Genomic DNA, 27,290 nt, shown 5'->3' with positions numbered 1-27,290 from the left:
AAATAATTTATAAGTGTAATTTTTAGAAATCCTGTTTTGTGTTAGAGTTACGGGAATTTAGGCAAGAAAATAGGTGTACGCTTGCTTTTTGCTTTTTGGTAGTGATGGGAAATGAATATATTTCACGCAATTGAAAATATCAAATTTAGCACGTAAAAATAATTTTGATTTTTAATCTGCCTTAAACTGTAAATCCTTATTTAGAATTTAAACATTTTTGATAATGTAAGTAAACATTCTACGATTCACACAAATTAAAATGATGATTAGTTTAGAAGAGGGACGATCATTAAAACATTTATTTTCCAAATATTGAAAAAAATACCTAAAACTCCCTCTTGCAACTTTAAAATGTAAAACTATTTATGCTATCGTATACCTGTGTAAGTAATCATAGATTTTTTAATTATATATCGTCGATATATAAGCCAAAGGTGTAAATTTAATATTAAATATACGGCATACATTAGCCCTTTGTCCCTATATTTCGCAAAAAATTATTTCAAAATTAATTTGAGGAGATCCATGAATTCTATGAATCACTGCTTACATTAATTTATTTTAAATATTCTAAACATCGGCTTCTTGAGAAAGGGGAGACAAATAAAGAGAAAAAAACTGTATAAGTTATTTACAGTCTTATTTTTCAATAAATTATCGCGACAAAGGTACAAAATACAAGCAGTCAATAAGAGCAAATTAAATTGATGACTAGTTTACAAGAGAGAAGATCATTAAAACATTTGTTTTTTCCAAATATTGAAAAAATGACCTAAACTTCCTACATATTAATTCACAAGAGAAATTTCAATATACCATTTTGAAATACAAGGAGAGAGAGAGAGAGATATTCCAATTTGATATAACATATCACATATCAGTAATGAACGTAATTGAGAAACAGCATGTAATTTGAAGTACGATAAATAATAGTGTACTTACTATATCTTAATAGCAGTATTAAAAATACAAACTGAGGTAACTTGTAGTTACCACATCGAAACACAACACTGCGTGCAATATTTTTGAAAGTGCTTCTTCAATGTAAAAAAAATCTTCATAAGCAAAGACTGTAGCTTTGTGTCAATGTGACTATTTCAACTATTTTGTTGTGAACGTGTTACAGTTTTCAACAACTTGATAAAAATGATAGTTGCCATTATTATGCGTAATTGCTTTTTTTTTGGGTTTATACGTCGCACTCACAACTTCAATACACTCGCTCACATGTACACATACTGCTGCACAAAACGTAATGCTCATGTTTTAAGTATTTCCTCTTCTCTCTTCGTGAAAAAAACACACTTCGGTGTTAAAATTCCGTTTATTTTGGTACTCGTGTTCAAGTACGTTCCTCTTCTTTTAAGTGTAAGTACCCAGCTTCTTTGCAGACCTTCCATCAACCTCATTCTTGTTTGGAGAACTGGATCGCATCATCTGGAAAAAACAGAAATATGAAATTAAATATTTGTTATCAACAAATTTTAATACATTATTAATGCTAAATAATTTGTATAACATTGAAAAATGAACACAATTCACGTATAAAATATGAAACACAATTAATGTATTAAAAAATATGATCAGTTACATATTTCGAGTACTGTTTCAGTCTCTGTACAAATCTTAATGGTGGTATATTCAGTACAGATATACTTGTGATATGACTCTTAACAATATTTTGTCATATTTAAAGGCCTTATGTTGTATTACAATCATATGTACAAGGCACTGTAAACAAAAAGAGTAGGAAAATATATAAGTATTATCGCAATGAACAATTAAAAATTCGAAAAACTTGTAGGCCTAAACCAATTTATACTACAGATTTCAAAACCTGCATTTGAAATGAATATAACTAGGTCAGGTCTCATACATAGCTTCAGATCATATCGATACATTCGTGAGTTCCATGGAATTTAAATACAAATCAGTCATAAAATATTTACTCTAATCCTACTTTAATAAGTGGCATGTTATTGACACTTCATTTTTCTTAAGTGATTGATTGATTTGGTTTATTTTACTTCGCTTTTCTGCCACTTTCGGCTTATCGCGAAGATGCGGATGAGTGATGGTATGAAATTGATGAAGGGGCACTTGGAAAGAACACCCAGCCCAGGCCAGAATTCGAACCCGGGACCCTTGGTTTCCTAGCGGGCTGTGCTAACTTTCACGGAGGTCGGCGGTTCCGAGTTCGGAACTCGGTCTGGGCATGGGTTTTCTGTGAGTGTCCCTTCATCAATTTCATATCATCACTCATCCTCATCTTCGCGATAAGCCAAAAGCGAAGTAAAATAAAACAAATCAATCAAACGAACTCGGGGCCTTTTTTAAAAGTGAGAATTACATATCAACCGACGAGCAGATAAAAAGTTCGACATAAATAGGAAAAAAATAACCACTGCTTCTAAAGATTTGTACCTAATTTTGTCATGTTCTAATAGAAGGAAAATGTTGTTGGTAAAGTAAAGTTAGTAGTGAATGTTACTTTACTAACACGTTGGTAGATAAAAGTAAAGTATTAATCCAGAATAAACATTCTGACGTTTTCTTGATGACGAAACATGTGCCGTTCAATACTGAATTAAGTTTGTATACACGACCTTGGTGAACATTTAGGACGCAACGCACTAACGCATTGTTCTTTTTCTCCTCGCTTCGCGATATCGATTCTAAGGACAACATACACTGAATGCAGCTATCACTTGTTGAGTGAGATTTCACGAAAGCATTTGAAGGCAAAAGATAATCCGTTGCCCATTTGGACGTATGTGCCTGACAATGAACCATAAAGTAAAACAGCATTCAACTTCCAGACACTACAGAGCCATAATTTCATTAGGTAGCCAAGGATCACGCACATTTACCTCCCTTTCCAACTCTGTATGACGTTACGCACACTTCACCACATACGCTAATGTCTGGAATGCACGCAACACTCAAATAACAAATTAATGTTTGAGCTTATCTGAAGTACGATAACAAATCCGTACTGGAATTGGCGAAACCTTTATGTTGTTTCTAGATGATTAACGAGAGTTTCTACTGCAGTATGAAAGGTAGGGAAAATAAATATTAAAGACAGAGGAAACATACGAAAAATTGGACAAATATGCACTATTACATAGTGTAGAACTATCTCTAAATATACTGTGCCAGCTCTATACTTGCTGTCTTACACTGTAGTTTAAATTTTACTGAAAATATATTAAAAAATTATGATTAAAAAATCTGAATCCCATCGTTTGAAAATTATAACGTTTACATATTTAACCTTGAATATAAACAACTTCATTTGTTAAGCCTACTATTTACAATTATGGACAGTTTACAATTACTCTGTTTTTTCACACATATTATAGATAATATTTTTGATTTCTAAATTATTCGTCTTGTTTTTTCAATTTGTATCATATAAAACTACAGTTATTGGTGCTCTAGGATTTCTAAATATGTTTTGAATGTGAAAAGCATAATTAGTTTAAAATATGTCCTAACAAGCATATTTTTTCTTCGATAAAAGATATTTTTCAAACATAGATTTATTCTAATTAAATCTCACTTTGTTAATGTGAGAACGGTTTACGAAAGCAGGCATGCAATGTTTTGAAGGGTAACATGCATTTCCCATTAACACTATCTCATACCGAAATTTAAAGTTCCGTTTAAATATATTCAATGAGTTTCAATTATATACTTAAGACTCGCGTATTTTCGACATGCGTGACCTTCGGCTACAATATAATAATTTTAAAATGCGTAATACTTTGTGGAAAATACGAAATAAAACTTCGGATATATGAAGTATATGAAATATCGTATTACTGTAAAACATTAAATAAGGTAATGTATAAAGCGTGTTATATTATTACATTATTTTTAAATAAATTATACATATATAATATCAAAATTTGGTTATGTGCTATAATTAGATACATATTTGATTAATGTTGTTTATTTATGCATTACTTCTAAAATTAAATAACATTTGTAGAAATATTTAAGATAGAAAATGGATATTATTTTAAAATTAATAGAGGTGTGGATTTTAAAGAATCTTGAAAATTTTCGGATTATACAATAAAATGTTTCTTTGTTTTTACACGTAAATTATTATTTAGGACCTCCCCGATGGCGCAGTGCTAGCGACGTTGCCTCGTAATCAAGGGGTCCCGGGTTCGATACCCGGTGGAGGCACATAATGGTTCGGATCCCACTTTAAGTTGTAGGTCCAGTCCCGATTAGCCTCACTGTGCATAAAGTGGACTTAAAACACCAAATCAACCAACCAACAAATCAACATAATTATTGTTATTATTAAAATTAAATAAGACTAAATTTGGTGGATCACAATTTGCGAGTATGCGAAAAAAACTTGGAAGTTTTGCGAGCCTGAAAAATATTCGAGGCATTCCTTCCCCAGAACAAAACTGCTCCAAAGAGCCGAGGGCACACGGCACAGACCCACCGAGCCCGCAAGGTATGCTGACCGCTGGGAACAATTTACTCGAGTTATCAGCCCGTCTTGCGTCGTCGTCCCCAATTCGGATTGCTCTTTGTGTTCGTGTGAGTGTGTGTGTGTGTGTGTGTGTGTGTGTTGGAAGGGGAAATCCTGAGGGAAGCTCCATAACAGACGTCCTAATCCTATTCTTGGAAGCTTCAGGAACAGGAGGCATCAGGAAGGGGGAGGATAGGCCCAAATAGCAGGACACGGCGGTACATCCAGAAGTCTAAAACCCCATAAGCTCAACTGCCGTTCGCATGTAAACTGGAAAAGACATGAACAACAGCTGTAGGGAGGGGAAATGGCCCCCCACCTTCTTTGTCCCCACGGAGGCAATCCTTCCTCAGAACAAACAGGGACGGACAAAAGGATCAGGGTATTATTCAGCTGCCGATGCTTCCATGTCCCACAGTTTCAACTTATTCCTTAGCATTCATCTGTAACTTTCTGTTGAGTAAAACCTTCTAACAACAACGTTCAATTCTGTATCGGTAAACTCGCTTTTGTCCGCATTATAATCGAAATAAAGTTTTCTAGCGTGCGACAGCTCTGTTAATTTAATCGCGCCCATGTCAGCGAGGCTAGGTGTTAAGCTGATGTGCAGGAACGTGCGCAATAGCCATCAACGCCTGCGCATAACGAAAAAATAGTGCTTGTGGGAGGAGCCGTCTGTGTAACGTCACATGCTACTCTCGCATCATTGCCTCTAACGCGATATTACGAAGGAAACTAGAAAAGCCGTGAAAATGCCTTTGCGTGCATTTTGGTGGTATTACGGGTTCGAAACAGACGCGAAAAATAATTCTACGTCATTGGGGAACAGGCAAAATGGGGAATAAAGCACAGCACCTTTGATTGAGAGCACATGCCGCAAATTAAGTAGTCTATTGCAATATTTCCTCCAAAGAACAATGCATATGTCAAATGCAAACAGCAAAGGGCTATATTGACAAAACGATTTGTTGCTGTGAGGAGGACAAATGCATTAATCACTCTCAAATATTGTGATGTCATTTGTGTGCAGTAAAACGTAAGTTGTCCACGCACGCATTAATGTTGTTTTTATTTGTAATATCGCAATCGTAATCTAAATTGACCACGATTTCACGTCATACTTATTTGCGCTTGTTTACTGTCACGTAAGGCCATTAATTACAAAACTAATTCCTTAATTAGTACATATTTTTTGTACTATACTATTTCATATTTGTGCTAAGTACCCAGTGTTTTCTCCCCAGGTTTTTTAGTGTTTTCAGTAGGACAAACTCTTTTATTATGACACTACAACAAAGTCGCCGACCTTTTCTGGTTTTAGATGTATTTTAAGAAATAAAGAGACTATTAATGTTGGTATTTGCTAACAAATTCAGGTGTATAGGGGGGTGCGGGTATACTTTGTGAGCGTCACTTTATCAGTTTCATCTAATCGTCATGATTAGTCGAAAGTGACAGAAAATGACGTAAAATAACGGAAATACAATACCTGCTCAGCCTTTTCAGGTCATTACGACACCGTGATGACTCCAGCACCCAAGAAGTCACACTTCTACGTTCGATTTTGGTGTTGATGCATCATCGCGAGGACAACTGAGAAGCTACTTGGGACGAAGCATTACTACGAGCAAAGAATGCCAGATCACAACGATGCAGCGACCATGGGCCAAGCCTCTTTGCAGGCCTTGGACCTCAAAGGGATATCCCGCTATGGAGTTTTGTTGAGGGCTATGAGATTGCCGCAATGCACTAAAGCAAACAATGAACTGAACAGTATTTTGTAGAATAATAGTGTGAAATCACTAGGCTCGGTGGAGGAGCCATGTGAGCTCTCTGGCTTTTTAAGAAGCTTCAAATATGCCATAAATGACATTCGAACCCATAGTTTGTCCTTTGGCAACCAGCTAAGCTAACCTCGATATCCAAGAGACCGGCTTATCTCTAGTGCCTTTATTTTCAACGGCACATCACCCATCAAAGGGGGGTGCCAACCAGGGTAGGAAAATCATTATATATTCACAAATCTGGCAAGCGGCAACTGAAAGATAACACAGGGAAATTAGCACGCAAATTCAACGTTGCTACAGGAGACGCTATCTGAAAGCCATGATGTTCGTCGGAAGCTGTTTTTTTGGGGGGGAGGTCAGAATGAATCCTTTGCATAATGAATACAAGGATTCCAGGCGGGATATGGCGACGCATCGTCGCGGGAGCAAAGTCCTCTTTGTTCTGGGACCATGATACGAGATATCGAAAACAGAAAAAAATCCAAAAGGGAGGCAGATGAAAGAAGTGCGATCGGAGGAGGGTTGGGGGGGGGTAAAAAGAACGGCGATAGAAGAGGAGTTGTTGCGAAGAGATTTTCTAATTACCAAACTTTCAATGCACGTACCGGGGTGGATATCTTGTGAGTTAGGGTGGTGATAATGGGGTTGTAACGGAAGTAATACGATATTATCTTCAAGACTTGGGGGGGGGATCCTTTTAGCTCAAGATAGCTTCTCCATACCTCCTCCTTTTACGCAAGAACCAAGACGAGAGGCTATTGAGTATCATAATTACAACCAAGATCCGGATTTTCATGAAATTACATACTTTCTTGCTTTGTATGTAGCCAAGCAAATATGACAACTGTAGTTGAACGTTATACATACATTTGATGTCACACACTTTGAAGGAGATTACACTGAAGTTTTCTTTTAAGTCCATTTTAAGCACAGGTAGGCTAATCGGGACTGGGCCTACAGTTTAAAGTGAAATCCGAACTACCTCGCGCCTCCATCGGAGATCGAACGTGGGACCAGTTAATGACAAGGCGAAGACCACTACGCCATCGGGGGAGGCCCGAAATATATTACATATTTTCCGTTTCGAGTATTTTCTAACTGAATACACACTTCAGTTCTGAAGAAAGCATTACTGTGTAGATTTTCAAGAAAGAGACGTAAGTGCAACTGGTGTATTGACTGCGAAGTTAGAATAATCCATGAATTCTTATCCTGTTTATAATATCAATTTATTATCGAACATCATCGTTACAATTAAATTGGAGTGACAAATAGGATGCATTTTTTTAGTAGTTTAAACAAAATATAGAATACATTAAGTACGGAATAATTTGTGACTTTCACTTTCAACAGAGCATTGGATTTTTGCGGTGCTCAAAAATGAACTGATTTGTTCCAATAAACCAAACACGTTTGGTTAAGATTTTTGTTAATTCTATACAAAAAAAATGGGTAACACTTACCAAATTTGATAATTTTGACGAACTTATTTGGTAACTAAAAGAATTTGAAAAAATATTCGGTTACCGTAGAAACAATATTTTGGTTATTTCAAACAAACGTTTTCTCTTGAAATAAAAACGTAACAGCTTGTATAATAAAAAACGTTTCTCGTGCATGTGATGAAAAAGAGAGAAAAAATCGGACAATCGACTGAATTAAAAAAAGAAACAGGAATAAAAAGATAAGGAATGGGAAAATCTGTTGAAGGAAGGAAGCAGCTACTTAGCAACAACGAAAAAAATACACAAAAAAGTAAAAAATCAGAAAAGAGATAACTAATTTTATGGAAACGAGGTGCAGAAAGATGTAATCACACAGGAGCCAACAAGGAAAGTCAATTAAATTAAGAGAAAAGTAAAAAGAAAAGGCAAGAGTCACGCAACTAGCAGGAATTCACGATCATCTTTGAGAGAAGAAAGTGACTCACTGAATCATGTGTAGAATGCTGGTGTATAAAGTGTCTGAAGTCATCAGAAATTTGAAAAGTTTGCAACTACTTTTAGAACATCAATAGACACTTTACACACTTCTTGAAAAAAATACATTTTTTGAGAGCGAGTTTGCAATAGTAACCACAAGCAAAGGATGGGTTTCTCTTTATACTAAAGACTCTTTGAATATTTTATCGTACAAAAGATAGATAATGATTATGAATCCCACATGTGTGACCCACAAATATATTTTTAAAAACCGAATGATTACAACTACAGTAATTATGGTTAACTCTGTATTAAAACTTAGTAATTATGGTTAACTCTGTATTAAAACTACAGCAAGTATGGTTAACTCTGTATTAAAACTACAGTAATTATGGTTAACTCTGTAACAGCCGTTAATACTTTAAAAACTGTCACGATTATTGTTGTAGAGTAGTTGGATGACAGCGAAAATTGACGGTTTCAGACCGTTATTTCTCTAGTAAACGTTTTACAGTGTGGGATGGCTGAGAAAAATGAGTGAATAGAACTTGTGATTTATCAGGAATAAGAAAAGATAAAAACTATATCCTGGTGCAGACATTCCTTGAAGCAAAGGAGAAACAAATTATTATTGTTCATCTCAGCATTTTTCTTTAATAATTTTGACCACATATGACTAATTTATTGAGAATTACTAAATAATTAGTCAAAATTATTAATTTAGTAAATGTACCATGAGTTTTTGTTGGTGGTTACCAAACACATCGGCTAAAACAATTTTTCGTGCATGCATACCACATAATTGTACATTATAAAAGCTCCCATCGAGTTATGGAAATTTAACGTACACTTAAAAATCACAATAATGCAGATAATTTGATTACTCAAGGACATCAATGGTTCTTATGCAAGACATCAGGGCAAAATGCCAAATAAGAAACATGTGTTCTTCGTCATAAAAACCCATAGCTACTGCCATTCAAGAATATTCAGTTCTGTAGATACATTTGGAAATAACATAAGAGTTGTCATCTGTGCTGCGACATCTTGTCATGAAACTGCTGCTGATTCGAAAATATACAGGGTGTCATTTTAATGGCGCCCACGGACCACGGAAACGTATAGAGGACATCAAAACAAACAACTTTTCTCAGTAACATTTTTCTCGTTGGTGCGTCGTTTCGGCGCTACAGTCGTTCAAAAAAGCCCGTTTTGCCGCCTGAATGCTGGCAAACACACACAACATTTTATTGCATTTGTGACGTCATATCCCGTCGTGAAGCGATGCGTTCCAGGGTTGCCAGGAACACACATAATCTGTGAAAAATGACATAGCTACAATCAGCCACATTATGTACCGTAACACAAAACGAGAAAACACGTTCTGTAACCTAACAGGAAGTAAACAAACGATACGAAAAATAGTAGAAAGAAAATAGAATTCAAGTGGAAGTGGTCATATCGAATTTTGTCTCAGCTTACATGTCAAATATTTGCAAATCTAGTTACCAAGTTGGCATCTACAATTTAGTGTATCCACTTCGTTCATCTGATACTAGTTGTCTGTGACACACTAAACAGATGACAAAATAGAAATGAAAGAACTCAAAATTCCAAAGGTAAGCAACAGATAATATAATGTATATAAAAAAAGTGTTCCCCTGTGCATAGCACCACGCCATGAAGGCGTATAGGGGGTGTGGGGGTAACGCCCCACACTTTCTTGATCCGGTCGTGAGTGGGGGTGATGTGATCAGCATCACGCCCCTGACCGCCTTTACCCCCCAGGGTTTCCCCCAGGTACCCATGTTATTCGACGCTGGGTGGGCGCCGGGGCCGCTTTCACCGTTAGAAAAGTTCCCGGATTTGAACCGGCCGGGGATCGAACCCGGGACCTTGAGCATGGTAGTCAGACGCGTTACCGACTGAGCCACAGCAACGATGATACTCTCATATATATATAATGTATATTCAGAGCATTATGAGGTAAGTGTCAAAAATGATTGAAAATACAGGGATATAAGTAGTAGTAATACAAGCTCTAAGACGACTATGTGTTTATCTATACACCGAATACACATGTAATAGTTTGCAAATGTGAACAGGGCAGTATATACGGTACTGATTCATCATTAGATTGTTACTGTGGTTGTACTTGTTTTAGCCGTAATGTAACAACGTGAACCTCGGATACTTTCGTTATCAGCACAAAAGTACCGCATGGCATCTGGACACAAACCTGTAGATATCAACCTTGCAACGAGATTTGCAAATATTTGACATGTAGTTGGGCGTAAACAGACACGTGTAAGCTGTAAGTCCAATAAAATGTATTGTTGTTGATGTAGGCTGAGACAAAATCCGACATTGACATTTCATTTTGAATACGTTTTTAGCATTTCTCATATCGTTGGTTCACTTCCCCCTTCCCCTGAGATGACTGCTGATCTTTTGGCTGGTAGGCTATGGTGTTCGGTCTGCTGGATGCGTTTCTCGCTTCGTTTTACAGCTAATAATGTGGCTGGTAGTTAGTCATTTTTCACAAAATTTTTGTGTTCCTTGCAACCCTGCCGTGCGCTGTTTCGCCGCAGGATATGAGGTCACAGGTACGATCAAATGTTGTGTTGGGTTGCCAGCATCCAGGCGGCAAAACGGTCTTTTTTGAACGACTGTAGCGTCGAATCGACGCAACAACGAGAAAAATGTTACTGGGAAATGTTGTTTGTTTTGATGTCCTCTATACGAATCTGTGGCCCGTGGGCGCCATTAAAATGACACCCTGTATATTCTTGACATGGCAATATAGCCATAGCGGACATATTGTTGTTCCGCTTGGAGCAAAGAATTATGGGAAATGGCTCTAAATCTACGAGATGACAGTGTTGCAGGTCAGGTACAGTAATTCTGACTGAAAAGTAGAGCTACATTAACAGATTAAGCTCGAATTTGATCTGGATGAGACGGATAGAAACAAAATCCGTAACTTTACCATGGTATTACTGTAATTTGATATCGAGTAGTTTTACCGACTGCAGTTCCGTTGAATCTTGGGTCTGTCTCAACATAGACTTTCCTGAAAATATCTTCATGCTCAGCAACGATGATACTCTCATCTATTAACTAGGAAGATTTCCTTCTAGAGCATTCTGAAGAATAGAAACTTCATATACTTAGATTTCTTGTGGTCTAGATATTAAATTCCAATAGCATTATGGTACCGGAAACCCCTTTCTCTAAACAGAAAAATCTTGTGAATGACCTAGGAGAAATTCAAAATATCACCGTGGGCCGGCATTGACAGAGCTGTAGAATACGTAGATATTACGTATCAGTAAAATTCCTATTTTCGGGGTATTTTTAGCTACGTATGTGTTAAAAGTCGCAAAATTCGCGAAAAATCTAAATATCGCCTAATTCGCATTATTGTCCCACTACTATGCACAAAAAATAGGTTTAACTTTTTTTTTTCACTTATAACCACTTTCCGCCAACAATCAACATTTCCCGGTGTTACCTCTTGTTTCTCAAATTGTGAACATTTTTATTCAAAAATTGAAAGATCAATTACCTTGTTCCCTGGGGTGTTCTCAATTTTTCTGTATTCCTTTAATTAAAACAATCATAAAAGCAACGTACGTAGGAGGCAAAATTCACGTGGTGGGCCTATCAACCCCTCCCCCTTTGTCTTCTGATATGACACTCATGGCAGTGACAGTGTACAGTTGGTTGGTAATGATAGTACTTTTTGTAATTATTGTAGTTACTATGCACCTATATAAACAAAAGAAGGAAGCATTGATGTTTCTTGGGGGACTTAGTGAACGATAAAATATGTGGGCGACACTCGTGCAATAATTGGTTCCTGTTACTAATGGTGGTAATTTTTGTAATTATTATATAACTGCACCTACATAAACATCAAACAACAAAGGAACCAGTGCCAATGAACGCAAAATTTTCACACATTTTTCACTTTCAAAACCACATAAAACTTATCGAGAATTTTGGTGTTTTCACACAGAACTAAGCCATTAAAACTCATATGACCTGTGATTCACTAACAAAATTGTTTCTTGAATTTTATTAGTACTCATGCAAGTACGTTTCTCGTCGGCAGGAGCAAGCAGGCTTAATAACGCAATATATTGCTTTGAACTACGTATATTTCTTCCCCCAATTTATCACAAACACGTAGGACAGTGCTGCTAAAATCACAAACACGCGGTCGGTTGAATTGTGTGCATTGCCAGGGGGAATATCACTTCGTTTACAGTTTACGATAAAGCAAACTTCACCATTATTATTCTTTGGAAGAGAAACAGGTAAACAGAAAAATGTTTTTGTTTTTTCTTGCAAAGGCATGTCTGCTGAAAATTTTGCCAGGAAATGTTTGCTCCATGTGGTCAAAGAATCTCTACTCAAACATGAACTGAGAGCACACGACAATGCCTGCAAGAACGACAATAATGGTCACAATTAATTGTTGAAAGATAGTTAATCACTGGTGAGTGAATACCAGTTGTGTACATCGTGCATTATCAGACGCTGTGTACTTTGCCAACAAGCAATGGCTTTGCATTGGCACTTCAGTGATCGATATGCACAACACAATATACAGTTCCAGTAATTTACTACGTATTCCGAAAAGAAGTAATGCTAAACAAGAAACATCACTACATTTATTCCTCCAAAATTAATTACCACTGAACGAGATTTTCTTGCCGAAAAGTACCGATATAAATTTCATTCACATATCCACAACCGATCCAACACAAAACCGTCAATATTTCATGAAGCCCGTCCGTACTTCATACACGTCATAGTTTATGAGTGTAACAGACTGTTGTTGTTGTTGTTATGTTATTATTATTAGATCATTACGGAGACATTTCTGCTAGATCCATCAGATCAATGTATATCCACCGCAACTGTTGTCCATTTTCTTTAACGTTTCATACAGTTAGTGTTCTAAAATGCATACTTGTTATTAACTTTTCCACACCGTTAAAAAAAAAGAAAACTTTAAAAGTTAGAGAAAATGTTAGTCATAATTCTATGTTGCGCGTTGCGCATGATAAAAATCTCATTTCTTTGAAACTTTGAAAATTGTGAAACAATTTATTCTTTGGATTAAACAGTAGAATATTCAAAACCATAGCCTGGTACCTGTATTTTTTATGCTCAATTTTTTCGATATAACGCACTTCTTATTTTGTTTCTGTGCAAGCCTTACAATCTTTCTGTTTATTATTTTGTAACTTGAAATGAACGATACAAATTTCACCGGACCTGTCCCCCCCCCCCCCCGTGTGGTAACAAATTATAGCAATAATTTTGGGAATAGAAAAATGATAGATTGATTGAATTGGTGTTTTAAATCCACTTTATGCACAGTAAGGCTAATTGGGACTGGACCTACAGTATTAAAGTGGGATCTATGTACCTCCACTGGGTATCGAACCCGGGATCCCTTGATTACAAGGCGACGGCGCTACCACTGCGCCATCGGGAAAGCCCAGGCCCTAGAAACAAAAAAAAACTACCATGCATTTAGACATCTACTGCAGAAAACCAGCATAGCCACATACGTATATGAATTATAGGGTTACTGTTATATTCCTTAACAATGTGTAACAAAACGGCAGAATTGTGCACAAAATTACAGGTTATTATCAAATTTTAGTTGTTTATTTTAGTTTGAATATTGTGGAGATTAGAAATATAGAATTGTAAAACTATACGAAATTTACCCATATGCCTATGTTGGAATTCAGTTAGGAACATGACATCCGCTGAGAGAAAGCGATTATCGTGTGTCTTGAGGTTGGATACCCTGGGTATGGCATGGAAGAAAGTGTCATTTTGTTTGTCCCTTCATCTATTCATAACTTCATCATTCATTGCAGCGAATTATCTAATGAGGTATAGTCGAAAAATGATATGAAATAACCAAAAAAAAAAAAGAGTACTAATTGTTAATATGCCAAAATGAATTGATAGTTCATCATGGTCAGCTAATACATTTAAATAGATGGCATTGTTCTTTTACATTCCAGGTAAATTCTAATGATGTTATTTAAATGCAAGTAATATTGGGGAAAGGTAGATAGGGGCCACATGGATAGCTTCGTAAGTTCTACCACGACGCACCTGGCTGGCACTTTGCTCAGACATAATTAGCTAAACATGTTACGGCGATTTGTGGATACTTTAAAAACGGAAACGTGGCAGTCAGTCTAGTAAATGTACAAAGGACACCCCCCTCCCACCTCCGCAGGCCCTAAAAAAAAATTGCACTTCCTTCCAGAAAATCAATTCGCTAAACTTAGACTTGTGAAGACTGTACGAGTTTGCATTTGCAAAGAAACAACGGAAAAACAAACATACACACTCTGAAAGAACAAAAGACTTCAAACTCACAAGAACTGGAGGGGATGGAGGAGGAGGGGGCATGTGTTGTACCTAAACCTCTTCATTTGACCTTTGAGAAGCGAAGTTAGCCAACCACCATCTTCCATTTGTTCCAACCGGAAGTACGATGAACACACCTATTACACATACACGTCACTTCCTCCCGTGTGTCCTTCCCACGTCCTACCCCCTCTCCTCTATTGCCCTTACTTATATGGACCGACATTCATATGCATGCGTCATGCATAAGTCACTTGCTTAGCGGACATGTGAGACATATGTTCTTCGGATTCACGGGAGGGAATGTGGTGTATAATGGTGTATTTTAAAGTTGAAAATGACAACAAAATAAAAATTTACACTAATTTTCATTCAAATACTCTAATGGCATGTTAATACCACTCATTTTTAGCATGCAAAAATAAGGAACATAAGCACAAATAGGTGAAATTGAATTAATTTGTATTAAACAGCAATGGAATAAGAGTTTGCACTTTTTAAAAAAAACTATTTTAACTGTCAAATGACAGTAAGGTTATTGTTTGTGCAGAAACCATAATTATTTGGTCATGTACTGACGACAGATCATCGGCCAAGTATGGTTAAAATAAACATATCATTAAATATAATATGTTCGTTTCTAAATGTTTTAAAAGTACATTGTACTATTGTGAATACCTACTAAAGAGCTACCTTTTCTTTTAAAATAAGCATGAGATAAACATTGAAGTCCAATCTAACAAAAAAAAATATTTGAACAAAGAGAAATGCTACATTGGATATTTGCTTTTAAATCTTTTGCTCGCTATAATTTCACCAAACAAAGTTTCATTTTCATACTGCCATACAATTGTGCAGTCAAAAAAGTAATGAAGTGGTCATGAAACATTTGAATATAGTGTCGTATTTGAATGTGTTTGCTAGATTCATCATACCAAAGACGTGCATTTATACCACAGTGATTGATCCTGTGCTCCAGTTAATATAATTCGCCCATTACCATATCAGATCCACCTAAAAACATTCAACATAAATAAAAACGCCACGAGCAAAAAAGGTTGTTCGCAGAAATTCCCATTAGAATTGCACTTTGCATCAGCGACGATTGAGGCACTTAGTTACAGCTCACTTTTTTTTTTTCGTTGTGTGCGATTTCAGGGGGGGTGAGTTTGAGGGAGGGAGACAAAATCGATCTTCGGTTATTTTCAAGGATTAGGACCGAGGAAAAGGAAAACGATTTGGAAGAAAAACTACCCATGCGTGACCTTGAAGATTGTCCGAAATAATCTCCTCCTCCTCCCTCCACTTCACATCCTCCTTCGTGCGGAGGGCTCGACCATGGAAATGCCCTCCAGTCTTCTGGCTGAATTCCTGATCAACATTTTTGCCTGACTTCTGAATCACATAAAAAGCGACGTTATGGATTTGTGTGTGGCTTGTGTTTCGTTCCATGATCATATTGTATGCGATTGACCAGCTACATTTGAAATGAAAATTATACATAGCAAAATTCGAAACTCGGTCTTTGTGTCGCTGGTCATACGCATATCAACACAATTCAAAGCAATTTAATGATGATCATGATGATGACAATAATAATAATATTAATGTAATGCCGGCCTCCCCGATGGCTCAGTGGTAGCGTCGTCATCTTGTAATCAAGGGGTCCTGGGTTCGATACCCGATGAAGGCACATAGTGGTTCCGATCCCACTTTAAACTGTAGGTCCAGTCCCGGTTAGCCTTACTGTGCATAAAGTGGAATTGAAACACCAAATCAATCAATAATAATGTAAAAGTATTTCTGCTGCTTTATTTTAAAAATATATAGCTTCTTCCTATCCCTCTTTTTTGGGGGCTAGAACAAGCCCTAAACATGAATCACTTACTCAGTATCAAATCTTGACAAAGAGAAAGTTGACTTGAAGCCATTTTTTTGCTGATAGGCTAGTCGGGACTGGGCCTACAGTTTGAACTGGGATCCGAACCACCTGTAATGTGGCTGCGTCGATAAATCGAACGTCGAACACTTTAATTACAAGGCGTCAATATTAAACCAATTTTATATTTGTGGAACTTTGCTTTATCAACTCTTAGTTGCATTATTAAACGTATTTCAACGTCTCGTGGCCGACCTCCAAGGCGGAATGGTTAGCATAGGGCGCTACGACACCTGGGTTCCCGGTTCAAATCCCGGTATGGGTGTCCTTTGTAAGTATTCCTTTATTAATATCATCACATAATCGATCATCCTCATCTTCGTTATTAGCCAAAAGTGGCAGAAAAGCGTAAAATAAGCCAAATCAAAATCAGGCACGCCTCGTATCAAGTTTTCAATCATATAAGTCGAATTAACGATTTGATTCTACACGTACTTTTAGATTTTTGAAATCGATATCTTTCTTTCTATACAACTAAACTTTCATATTTGTCATTAAAGTTAATGAAATTTAAATCCTCCCTCTCTCTCCCTCCGTGATAATCTGCGTATCCAAACGAAAGCTGTTACACAGAAATCTAATAAAAACTTTTTAAATTTCGAATTTGAAATTAGGCAACTATTAAATTTAATAATGCACTTATTTAATAAATACATGTAATGCATATCAATTGAGAAGTCCCATGTGATTAACTTGTATAGATTTTACCAAAAATGCATATTCACTTGTAAGATAGGACAAAATTAGCAAATATGTCCTCGTTATCGAAATGTACACCTTTCGAGAGATTGACTAGCAAATTTGGAAGAGGGAATAAAACAATACTAAGTACTTTGTTCAGATATGCACAAAAGTTGTAATCAAAATTCCGTGAGAATTGACCCATCTCATTTACGATGTTCACTATAATAGCAATTTGAAAAGACAAAAAGGGTTCCGAGCAATTACAAGAAAGAATGCAATACAAATTGAAACAATTCTGACGTCACGTCAGATGGGAATCTCTCTCAAATGTACCTAAAGTTAAAAGACTCTTACATGAATAAACAATGAGTAATAAGTTAGAAATCATACACAATGGAATGCTTTCGTGTAATGGGTCAGTGTTTCTCAAAGAGGCAACAATTAAAGACAATGGTCTGTGGTTGCAATATGTAAATTTCACTTCAATTAAAAGTCGTAACGCATATGGCACCCGGAGAATATTGTAAGTGATTCTTCTGTAATTTAACCCTATACTGTAAAACTTGCACATATTATTATTACATGCAGATATTGTTGCAGATGAAGGAACCTCCTGAGGGGTTTATAAGCATCTCTTTGGACGACACAGAAAAAAAATATCCTAATGAGCCAATTTTTCGAAAGCATAAGTCTTTGAACAAAAATCCCTTCCATGTATATTATGATATTAATGCACAACAACAATGCATTCTTACTTATTTTTTTCAATCTGTCATTTACTGATTTCAATAAGCAATCCACCACGAATAACGATAATCACGATAACAAATATAATAATAATAACAAGACGATGAATTTCTTGGTGGACTCGGGCGCCACTGTGTATTTCAATTAACCAAACACGTTTGTTTAAGGTTCTTGTTAATCATACACAAAAATTATGATCACCTTTACTAAATTTGATAATTTTGACTAAACCATTTGGTAACTCTAAACAAATTATTTAGTAACCATAATGGAAAAATGGTAGCTTTTACTAAATTTGAAAATTTTGACTAAATTATTTGGTAACTCTAAACAAATTATTTAGTAGCCATAAAAAATGGTAGCCTTTACTAAATTTGTTAATTTTGATTCAATTATTTGGTAACTCTAAACAAATCATTTAGTAACCATACACAAAAATGGTAGCATTTACAAAATTTTGTAATTTTAGCTAAAACATTTAGTATCTAAACAAATGAGAGCATTACTAAAAAAAATGGTGATGGTGACCACTGATTCTTGCCTGTTGCCTGTTTAAACAAAGATTTGGATACCAGAAACTATTTTTTGGTTATTCCAATCAAACATTTTATTGTGTGTTTCTCTAGAACAAAATAGTGTCAGCAGGTGCTGCAATGAGCGTTTTTCGGTCGGGCCGCAAATAGTGCGCACGCGCAACGCTAGATGGCACGCAGAATTGATAGTTCTTTCGCTCGAGCGAAAAACGACCGAACGAGCGAAATACACTCGAACTCTCGAACCCTAACGTATTTCCGTAATTTGTCTATGGTAGTTGGCCCTCAAATATGGATGGTGAAGTAAAAGACGAAGCGAAGTTGAAAAATAAGTGAACATAGTCATCATCTCCATGTTAGAATGCAGTTTTGTATATCTTACAGAGATATGTGAAAATGAAATAGATGATTATGGGCTGAAACTACGTACCTAGACTGATATTTTATGTTTCTACGATTATTTTCACATTGAAATTATGTTCGATTGAATGTTATAACTGCATTTTCTTATATCGCAGAATCAGTGGCGTAGCGTGATTCTATGAAAGGTGTAAGGCTTCCTTAGATAAACCTGATCTGAATATTGGATAAAGAAAACCCAAAGATATCTTAACTAAATAGAAACTATTTGAATGTAAGTGATGCATGGGCATACTCAATTTCAAACATAAAATGTTAACAATAATAGCATATGTATGTATTATTTAATGAAAATTCTCATTTATACTGTAACTCGATCCGACGATCCTTTAGTCTGACCACCTCCATCACGTCGTCGTAGAATCGGGAGTTTCTGGTCAATGTCTTTAGCAGCTCCTTTTCAATGGATATCAGTCCCAAGTCAGATTTCCTTGCCTGAGTCTGTGTGCTGCGTTGAAATGTGTGAATCCTCTTCAGTGCAGAAAACTACTTTTCCACCGACGAGCTTGAGGCAGGAACAGGGAGGAAGAATTCTGTTAGTTTGTACACTTGTTCAACAGCTTCATTCAAATGGGTAGTACGCAAGTACTCATGAAGTTCAAACACACTCTTTACTCGATATTCGGCTTCAGAATAAATTACCTATAGCTCAACTTTCAACTGGTAGCAATTGACAAATTTCGCATACAGCTTAGTTAAGCACACAAACTCTTCTTCTGGAAAGGCCATGTCATATTTTTATTCTTATTATTCTTTTTCTTTCACTAAAAAGCCATTTGTGGGAAATGCGTAAGATACAATTTGCAAATGCAAATGCATTCGAAAATATTACTCATTATCATGGTTACGATATTTGCGCACATTTTGAAAAGCATATCAAGCAACTTAGACAAAGGAAAAGGTAAAAAAAAAAAAATCTGTAAATCATAACGCTAAGTATTACGCGCATGCTTTTAACATTACGGGCAACTGGGATGCACGCGCCTAACTTTGCGGGCGCTGCCGGATCTAGAATTGCCAGACATTCCTCTTTTATCTTTAACTTCGCTGCTTCTAATGAAGGTAATATCCAACATTAAACCATCCCTTTGTGAACTTAATAGTTAGTTTACACATTTAAAATGACACCCGTTTTGTTAGCTACACCTCCCGTCAAGCATTGTTGAAACAACAAGGGAGTCGATTTTCTTGGTTCTCTTCCGACCGTGCAAACAGACGTAGCGGGGACAGAAATCTCGCCAGATAGCACCCACTCGTAATGCGCATTACAGTGCGTGAGAATCGGGGCGCCCTGTCATTGGTTGATAAGATACTACGTAAGCAAACACACCCGCCATGGGCGAGTCCAAATCATTTCTTCCATTCACCCGCACGTAAGTCCTCTCAAGAGGCCTTACAGAGAAACATCTCGAATCAAAACAAGTCCTCAATTGTTTCGTTAAAAGTTCTACTTGAAGTCTGATATTGCTATGTGTGTTCAAGCGATAAATACAGGAATGAAATACGTTTTCTTCAATAATTTCAGCTTGTAAGGTGGACTTACAAGCCTTACGTGGACACTACGGCGCTGCGCAGAATATGATTATCCTTTTCGGTAGGTGAACAATGATGTACACGTACTTGTGGCACTGTGATACGATATTTGTAATTGCTTAGGCAGGTCTGTCAGCATGTGCATCCATTTTACGTTTCGGTCTGTAGATACGTATTGCAGTTTCATATGTGCTGTATTTGAGTCTTACATAATATACGAAATTATTATTTAGAATTGTAATTGCATAGAGTGGCTTTCTTCCATGTATAGGTTTTAGGTTGACAGTGTTGCTTATTAGGTTCTGAAATACTGGACGATGCCAATAATTCCACTACGAGTACGGTACAGTGGGATCCATGAGTAATACCGCGAAAATTGTCCATCACCATGTTCGTGCACCATATTTGACCCAATAAGAGCTTCAAGAATTAAAAGAACACTCGAAACAAGCTGTTGACAACTTCTGCACTAGCATACATAAAAATCCATCGCTTAAAAACACATAGAATGCAAGAGAAAAAATGATTGAAAATAGTCATGGACAATTTGCACGGTAATACTCATGGATCCCACTGTACGTTCGAGCGAAAGTGGTCCGATGCAGTACTCTAGTCAGCATTGTGAAAAGGTGTAAAACATAGCTGCAGAAAAAGCCCCTTATGAAATTTCTGGGCCCGCAATTGAGACAAGTTTGAAGTTCTATGTGCGTTGAAACTCTGCACTGTAGAAGTTGTGTGGACAGCCTTTGATCGTCATAATTAATCTATGCTCAAAATAGACATAAAAAGTCACTTTCTGAACCCTGAATATGATTGTTCCATTCTTTGTTTGCTATTGTTTGCTAATAATAAAGAACGGAGGAACGACATGATAACATGGAACTTAGGGACATTGTTACTCGTATGAAAACAAACTAAAAGAAATCTTTTTAAAGCAAAGTATGTTGAACCTTTCCAAATGTCATTGCCTAAGAGCACAGATGCATACTTGAGTATCAGGTAAACCGATACCCTCAGAGTCAACCTTCGATCGCATTTCCCAACACTCAAAAGCGGTTAGATACGGCAAATTGACCCGCACTAGCGTGCACTCCTTGGTGTCGAGTTTCCCCCCCCCGAAATGCTTTTAAGGGTAATGCAAAGCCAAGCGCCGAGTGTCACAAGGAGAAGACACAGTTGGTACATTCTCTTCAACAGTTCTTCTGAGTCTAATGGTGTATGGACTTGGAAACACTCATTCACAAGACGGAAAAGTGATTTCTCAATGACTCTTGGTTGAAGACTAACCAGGTGGAGGCGGTTGGGTAAGCAGCGAGCATAAAAACAGTGTTTCACAAAAGTTCTTCAGGCCAAAATGGCGTCACGTGTACAAGTGGAGGCAAAACCACAAAAATTGTTTCTTTTTCGGACCAGAAGTGGAGCGAGCGCCTGGCAGGAAAGAAGAAGTTCTGAGTAATTTCGGAAAAAATATTGAAATGCACAGGGAAAGGTTCCTTGCTATACTAAAGTGCAAGCTATCTTGACAGTGACGTCAGCTGGGACCGCACTACAGGTTGATGCGAAACCATTGTATCACTCCGCGCAAAGCATGAAAGATTCTCTCGGTCACAGTTGTGTCTCAGAGTCCGCAGAGAAAGCACCCAGGAGGAAGGGAACGTTTTTGTGTACAGCTGATCGAGGGTTGGGTCGGGTGGGAGGTGGGGGGGTAGCAAGGACTGCTCGACTTCTGACACCCTTTCAATGTTGCCAAACTTACATGGACGAAAGGTCAATTGAGTTCGAGTGCGTCTGTTGTGTATGTTGTTTATACCGAAATGAAGGGCAAAACCGTACATAGTGAGAGCCGTGAGGTGATTTCGAATGTTGTTACATTTTTTGACAACGAAGCGAGAGAAGGATGTTACACGTTTCCGGTAAATGAAACTACAAAGCGTGCGGCGGCTGCAGTTCAAATGTCGGACACTTTCATTAAGAAAATTAGGAAAGGAAGGAAATTCAGGGGGGAAATTTACGACACCAGGTAAGCACAGGTCTGCCGAAAAGCGTAGAATTGTTGTAGACGACTTTGACAAGTGTTTGATTAGAAGAACTATTGGTAATTTTTATACGGTTGAACATGAAGTGCCAACAGTAAAAAAAGTGCTTTCGAAATTAAAGAAAGAAATTAATTTTCGGGTTAGTCGTGAAACTCTTCGCAACATTATTTGCAATGACTTAGGATTATATAGTACTATATAGTACTAATACTATATACTAATATATAGTATTATATATTAGTTATATCAGCTAATCAAAACCAACAAAAAGCCCCCGCAATATTATAATATAATTATAATTAATAATTAAATTGAAGATAAAATCCGTTTCTTAGATGGTAATATTTACTATCGCATAGTAAGAATAACAACCATGACAATAGATTTTATTGTCATTAATTATTTAAATCGAGAATCGTCACGAACGTTATCCATTCTTCTTCAACCACTGACCGCGCCACACGCATTTTGCGGCAGGTGCGCCAGAATTTCATCTGTCAGAGAACAGCTGTGAGGCATCGTGGCAACAGCGTGCCATTTGAGAGCAGAGGAAGAGAAGGACTTCCCCCAGATTCTGGCCTGCTGCCGTTTACCGCGACAGAAACAAGTGGGGGTGGATTTTAGTTCGCATATTTTCAGGGTTTTTTTTCTTCTTTGCTGAGCAGTATATATAATTTTAACTTTGACTTGTAACAAAATAATCGTGCCGAATACTCTACATTTCAACAAGATTTTAAGTATCTAATATTTTTAACACATTTATATGCTCTGTTTACGCTGTAACGTGTTTTCATTAAGGAACTATATTTTTGTGCTCAAGCCTCGCGAACTTTCCGTTCAAAGGCGCGTTGCCATCTCGTATTCTTTATCCGATTCCGTTCATTTTCTTGTATTTATACATCGTGCTCGTTTTAATTGCTCTTTATTTTACATGATTCCATTCTAAAAGAAACCTCGCATTGCGACATGTTGGACTTCCTTCCCTTGCATTTCAAACTATTGAAATCCTTTCCCTTGTTTGTCTTTTTTCTTAGTGCAGACAGTGAAAGTATCAACGATGGAAGTTTGCAATGCTGGTACTACGTCACTGTCAAGATAGGTTGCACCAGAGTTTAGAGCTGTTGCAGTTCTGTCTAGATTCCCGAGAACAGAACTCTTACGTCACTTTTTATTTTTCAGTGTTGCCAAATGCTGCGTAGGAAATAATTAGAGAGTCCAAATTCCCCGTTACACCGGCAGTCGGTAGGTAGGCCCTGCCCTCAAGGGCTATTTCCCCACTGGGTACATAGTAACAATTTAGTTCTATCTACATAACAGTGTTATTGCAAACAATTATCTAACGAATTGGTTATAAATACAGGAAATCGTTTTATTTTTGTTGTTTAGCGTCTGTTATCGGCAACTTTTGACTAATCGCGTGGATGAGGACGAGTTACGATATTATGAAATTGATGAAGAGACACTCTCACTCACAGAATATATCCACGCCCAGGTCGAGATTCGATCTTGAGACCCTTAGCGTAGTAGCGCGCTTATACATGAAAAAGAAAATTACCAGCACAATGAATTTTAAATAAACAATTTCTCAACTATGTGTATATTAGAGAAGGAGACATAGTATTAGCTCAGTGTTCATATATTACCACACAAACTTGTTTAAATTTGGCCAAATTTCTCTCCTTTCAGACTTTACTTACCTGTGAGAACAGAGATTTTGACCCGCATCTTGCCTTTTTGCATTTGAGTATGCGGATACCGTTTAATCAGGAATTCCCCAACTTCAGGAACATTTTCCAACATGTGACAACACTGCCTCGTCCACCGAAAAAATTATAATCCATCCTCACCCCCGAGGGCATGGAACGCTTCAAGCATACAGGCCCCTGTTAATGATAATAATTTGGACCTTGGACGGGCTTGTTAGTTCAACAAGTTGACTGCGTTGTTTTCTCTTCTGGAGCTGACGACCTTGATGGCCGAGAAGTTGCAGGCGAGAGCCTTTGGTCAGTTTTGCGGTTGCCTTTATCGTCGGCTGACGACGAAGCTTCGACGATCAACCCGCTTCGTGTGGTTTTCCGATCGGAACCCGCCCACTTGGGGGGAAAAGGAGCCACGGGCGTAAAAACAAAAAGCGATCAATGGTGGAATCCTCTAGGTGGCGCCACGGTGTATTCTCAAGCTCCACATGAGGATGGCCACTGAGAACTTCGCTGTCACTGTATACCCACGGACGTTCCTCAAGTTTTATTGCCGACGTAATCGCTGTCTGAAACAGTTTACCACTGTTAATAAGGACTGTGTTCAGGTATATTATTATCCCATATACCCTATCCTTTTTGTCTTTGATGAAGTTTCTCTCAACCAGACATATTACAAAACATCTATTATTTGGATATAATTTACAGCTATGAAGGTAAATCCTTACAATTTTTATGAACAACAAAAAAGGAAGGACATCTCAGCAGAAAAAGTAGTCTCTGGGAATAATATGCACGTAATTTGCACAAAAATCACTAAAGCTATGATTTACAGATGACACAACTGACTGGCTGTGCACTGGGTTCGAAATCAGCGTAAAATACGGATGTTTGCAGGTAAAACGTTTGCTATAAGTCTCTTTTATGTTAATTGGGATGGATTAGACCTACAGTTTAAGGCACTGCTGGGTATATGGTAAGCGTCAGTAAACTTTTAAATTTTACTTCGCTTTTCTGCAACTTTTGGCTAATAGGGAAGATAAGGTTGAGGCCTCCAAGGCAGAAGTCTCAGTTTCGAACCCTGGTCAGGCATGAATGTATCATCGTGTTTTCCCCATCACCATTTCATCCTCATCGTCACGATTTACCTCAATTGTAGAGAAGTGACGTGAAACGACCAAAACAGAAAAAGCAAAAGTAAGTCACACGAAAATTTACTTCCATGCTCTAGAAGAAATTCCAAATAACGGATATCATTACAAGAATCTGAAATATCATAAACGGTTATCGAAACAAGATATTTTTTGAAAACTTTTTTTGCGAAAACCAACGGTCCAAAACAATCTTAAAATGGGATCCAAAGCGCTGAAGAATGTGATTACAGGAGGAATCGAACCTGGGACACCTTATTAACCACTGCTCCATAGTGTTGCCCACGAGACGAGACTTTGGCCTGTCTCGTCTCGTGGAAATGCTGTGAAATGCTGTCTCGTCTCGAAAATATTCGTTTGTCTCAGGACACATGATCAATCTCGTCTCGTCTCGAATTTTTAAAAGCCTGTCCCGTCTCGTCCCGTGGGCAACACTACTGCTCCACTATCTAGGAGGCATTCATTTCCATCTGTTTTTTGTAAGCTCAACACACCACGTGGCGTGTGGAATTGTACAATCACTTTACTAAATATGCACTGTCTATCAAAAGAGCCACGCCTAAACGATACTAGCGACTCGCCGGTAAAGAAAGTACAGCAACATTTTTCACAACTGTAAAAAAATAATACATCGGCATTTCTACATAGTTCTCAGAAAGGCTAATAAATAACTCGAGCGTAGCAATGTTTTTTTTCCGACTCAAGTGCTTTCACAGGTACGTCTCTTATCTTAACGAATATAAAACCAACTTCATGAATTGATCAAACTCAAAGATGTAATGAAACGCATGAATTGTACAGTGCACAAATTAAAGTATGATGATTTTGTTTTTAAAATAAAGAAATATTTCATGTAATTTACTAATTTTTGTAGTTTTGTTGCTTTACTACAGTAAAAATCTAGTTATATAAACTATTCTATAATGAACATTTAGGGCTAAGAATAACGTTTATATTAACACGAAGTACATCCAATATGATGCATATTTATTTATTTTTGCGATAGTTAGTACAGTTATATATTTACCACAAAATCCTATTTTTAGATATGAGTTAGTGATATTTTGGCTGTGTTATAGTGAAAATCATATAATTGTAATGATCATGAGACTTACAGTATACCTATATGGCAATTGTAATAACACATATTATGATTCTCTTAGCTATGTGGCAGTTGTAATAACTTATAATCAGGTTTTACCAACAATACAGTCGTTTCGCCATCTTTTGTTAAATCCTGAACTATATTATTTGTTCTATTCAGTGAGTGTTATATTTCATGACAACATGTATCCACGTTCATTACAAGGTAGGAAAGCGTATATATAAAAAAAAAGTAAAAATTTACATAACTAGCGATAATACTGCATTCTCTTATTATAAGTTTCATATATAGTCTTTAAAATATAGTTACCGGCGTTTCAGAACTGTTTTTTTTTTTTTTTTTATCTCGCGTAATGCTTCGTTGACTCAAAATCGATCCAAGGAAACCTGCATGATGAAATCCAAAGCAAATACTTTGGACTTCTTGTTCTCTTACAAAACGGCATTTTTCATCCCCCCCCCCCTCATTTGATTTCAGACCATATGTTAGCACCAATTGAAATGGTCCTCCAAAGAAATTGAAATGATCCAAAGAATATATTTTCTATTCTAAGAGCGTGTTACATTTGAAATATGGCCAAAATATAACTTCAAGGCCTAAACATTGAAAAAAGAATGCAAAAACTGGAAGATTCAATACTACGATAATGTGTTCACAGATGTCACTTCAGGTAGTAATAATGTATGTATTTCAAATGATTGTCATTTTACGTTAAATAACTGTTATTCCTTTCCCCTTAAGAGTGTTAATTTGAATGTTTATAGCTAGTTTGACTTACAAATGTTTACGAGCAAATGGAAGGTGCGGTGATAGATAAAATATAC

At 36.9% G+C, this 27,290-nt stretch overlaps 1 pseudogene across 1 annotated transcript in view; it reads right to left on the bottom strand.

The window, feature by feature from the left end:
* Positions 1-623: 623 nt before the first annotated feature.
* Positions 624-27,290, bottom strand: part of LOC145988731 (toll-like receptor Tollo pseudogene) — a 65,008-nt pseudogene continuing 38,341 nt past the window's right edge. Inside the window, exon 2 of the transcript XR_014441778.1 lies at positions 624-1,437. The product of XR_014441778.1 is annotated as a toll-like receptor Tollo pseudogene (transcript). The remainder of the gene's footprint in view (positions 1,438-27,290) is intronic.

Source organism: Lepisma saccharinum, chromosome 6 (assembly GCF_977018435.1).
Source record: "Lepisma saccharinum chromosome 6, izLepSacc3.1, whole genome shotgun sequence".
NCBI lineage: Eukaryota > Metazoa > Arthropoda > Insecta > Zygentoma > Lepismatidae > Lepisma > Lepisma saccharinum.
This window is presented reverse-complemented; position numbering and strand designations above follow the sequence as displayed.